Raw genomic sequence first — 3,651 nt, 5'->3', positions numbered from 1 at the left:
AAGGCAGAGCTGAGACATAAGTCTCAGTTTTTCAGCAATGTGTGTTCTCAGGTATAAAACTGAGAAAATATAGATGTTATGAAACAAAGACCCTGGGAGGTGTTTTGTGAGAAATAGATCCTAACATTTATGTGGTGGCCAAAACACAGATAAATTCTGATGTCCAAAGCATAGGAGGTCTCTCAGTTTGGACTACTATCAAGGCACAAGAGAAAGTGTATGTTAAGAATGTGTCACTTTGTGCTAAGCAAATAGAAATAGTAATTATGCCCCTGAAATCCAAGAGTAAAAAGAATTCTTCAGGTACTGTCACCACAGCAGATTAAATTATCATTTTATTTTTTAATTACCTCTGGTTTTCTCTAGTAAATTTTTTTCCCAAAATACAATGGCTTGCTCTCACCAGAAAGCTCAGTAGTTAAAGTATGACACCCATATGCTAACGTCATAGGTTTGCTCCTGGTTCAATGCATATACAGAAACAGATTGATGTTTCTGACTCTCTGTCTGTGTTTTTACCTCTTTATGTTGCCTCAAATATATAAATAAAATAAAAATGAAAATGGCTTTTTTGTTGTTTTTTGCAGCTTAAATTGCATAGAAGAATGAATTATGTTTTTCAAAATTTCACCCCAAGAGGAAATAAATGGTAAGGTTGTAAAGTACCATATTTTCCCATGTGTAAGAAGCCTTCTTGTTTAAGACACACCTTAATTTTGGGGTCAAATTGTGAGAAAATGATAACAAATGCCAATAAATGGGAAATGCAAGTAAAAAAATATAACAACCACTGTATCAGATGCACCAAGTTTTCTACCCCCACATTTTTTAAAAGATATGAGTCTTATACATGGGGAAATATGGTATACACTCTCCAAATGTATCTGTGAACATTTGTTTTTCTTTTTCTTCTTTTTTTTACAAAGACAGGGAGAGAGACAGAGAGAGGGTTAGATAGGGACAGACAGACAGAAATGGAGAAATTGTTTATTATGTGCCAGGACACAGATCAATCATCAGTTTTTTGTTGTGACCCCTTACATGTTCATTGACTCTTGTCTCATATGTGACTTGATCAGGGGGCTACAACTGATCGAGTGACCAATTGCTTGAGCCATTGACCTTGGGCTTAAGCTGGTGAGCTTTGCTCAGATCATGTGAGCCCATGGTAAAGCTGGTGCCCTTGGGATCTGAAACCTGGGTCCTCCGCATTCCAGTCAAATGCTCTAACCACTGCACAATTGCCTGCTCAGGCTGTGAACTTTTTTTTTTTAATTTCTCTGGATTTTATTTAGTATTCTGGTTCTTAATATAGGTGGAAAGGCTGTGTATTTTAAAGTTTTCTTGCCATAAAATATATTCATCACTACCTTTTTCAAGAGGTTTTCTTTTGTAGTTTATATTTTCATTAATTTTAAGGTGTTTTACAACTTGAATTGAGATTTTGAGGGGGTGTTTATCTAGGAGTGAATTTCTTTACCTTCAAAAAAGGAATTTTAGTTAATTTCTATTACTGATTACTATATTTAGTGTAATGACAACAATAAACATGCATTATATCATTTCTAATGTTAGAGGTAGTTGAAACTTGCTTGAAAGAACATACAGGATTATCTGCGGTAACTGTTTTCCTAGTGTGCTTCCCTACTGCCACCTCGTGTGCACCTTGGGAATAACAGCTCATATCAGTTCACCTAGAAAAATACATCAGTTGTGTGTTGTGAATTATCTATCAATGTTGAAGGCAAGTCTAACTAAAGTAAACTATTATAACTTTTATATATAAGGAATTACTAGTTACTGCTTGCAACTTCTTTCAATGTTCATTGGAGTGAAAGCAAGAAATACACTAATTATCACTTCCATCCTATGATGTTGGCTGGAACTTGCTCCATAGCACATACAATAACGGTCTCTCTTACATGTACTTCCCTGCTGACATCTCGTGTGCATCTTGGGAATCATGCCTCAGTACAGGTCCAAAGGAATATTTTGTTAGAGAGCATTCTCTATTAACATTGATTCCAATTTGCCATTTCTATCAAGCTTTTGTGTCTTTTTAGTGGTTTGTTTTATGAAAATCTCTCGGTTCATCTTGTTTTTCTCTTTTCCTTCCAGCCATGGTTTCATAAAGCCTTTGAAAGTGCCCATCATATACCATGCACTGTTCTAGGAACTCATGTCCTTGCACTCAATGACTTCCCATTCTACTCTTTTAAATTTTGTCTTTTGAACCTCTTTTATATAAATCTACTTCGTGTATTGTAAAATAGGTTGTGCTTTGATTTGACAAGTATGTTGAATTTTAACAGCTTTCTCATTATGAAAAATGTAATCTTATTGCAGAAGTGCAAGAAAAATGATCTCAAAAACAACAACAAATTTTCATACAGATATATCTACTGTTAATATTTGGACATTTTCTTTCCATATTTTTTGTGTACCTCTTATAGTTCTCCATGTATATATACTCAGCTTCATTGCGTGTGTGTACATCTGTGGTGCATAGATGTGCATCGCACATGAGCATATCTCTCTGTGTTTACAGTGTCTGTCATTTGTGGATATCTGTGTACATATGCAAATGATTATTTATTAATTCATTCAGAAAACACTTATTGTATTTCAATTATGAGTAAAGGCACTGTGCTTGACACTTGTTGCCTATAGTGAATGAGACCAACTCACTTTCTGTCTTTATGAATACCACACTCTCATGGGGTAGACAGAAAGAGAAAAATATACACAAATAAAATAATTATAAGTTTAACAAGCACTGAATTTGGCAGTGCAATATCTTTGGTGTCAGTTATGATTTATTTTGGTGAGGTTCAGTATTTTGGTTTCTCAGAAGGCTGAGCCGATACATAAGTCTCAGTTTCTCAGCAATGCATGTTCACAGATGTAAAACTGAGAAAATATAGGTATTATGAAACAAAGATTCTGGGATATGTTTTGTGAACAAAAGTACCCAGCTTGTGGCCTAGCGTGCGGAGGACCCGGGTTCGATTCCTGGCCAGGGCACATAGGAAAAGCACCCATTTGCTTCTCCACCCCTCTGCCGTGCTTTCCTCTCTGTCTCTCTCTTCCCCTCCCACAGCCAAGGCTCCATTGGAGCAAAGATGGCCCGGGTGCTGGGCATGGCTCTGTGGCCTCTGCCTCGGGCGCTAGAGTGGCTCTGGTCACAATATGGCGACGTCCAGGATGGGCAGAGCATCGCCCCCTGGGGGGCAGAGCACCACCCCTGGTGGGCGTGCCGGGTGGATCCCGGTCGGGCGCATGCGGGAGTCTGTCTGACTGTCTCTCCCTGTTTCCAGCTTCAGAAAAATGAAAAAAAAAAAAAAAGTACCCAGCTTGTATGTGGTTACCAATGCTCAGATAAATTCTGATTCCAACGTTAGGAGTTCTCTCAGTCTGGACTGCTGCCACAGCACAAGAGAAAGTGCATGTTAGGAAAGGGGTCACTTTGTGCTAAAGAATTAGAAATAGTGATTATGCACCTGAATTTAAACAGCAAAGAAAAGTCTTCTGGTGTTGTCACCACAGCAGACTAGATTATCATTTTATTTTTAATTACATCTCATTTTTTCTAGAAAAATTTTTCCCCAAAAGACAATGGTTTGCTCTCACCAGAGAGCTCAGTAGTAAAAG

This window comes from Saccopteryx bilineata, unplaced genomic scaffold (assembly GCF_036850765.1).
Source record: "Saccopteryx bilineata isolate mSacBil1 unplaced genomic scaffold, mSacBil1_pri_phased_curated manual_scaffold_19, whole genome shotgun sequence".
Taxonomy (NCBI): Eukaryota; Metazoa; Chordata; class Mammalia; order Chiroptera; family Emballonuridae; genus Saccopteryx; species Saccopteryx bilineata.
This window is presented reverse-complemented; position numbering follows the sequence as displayed.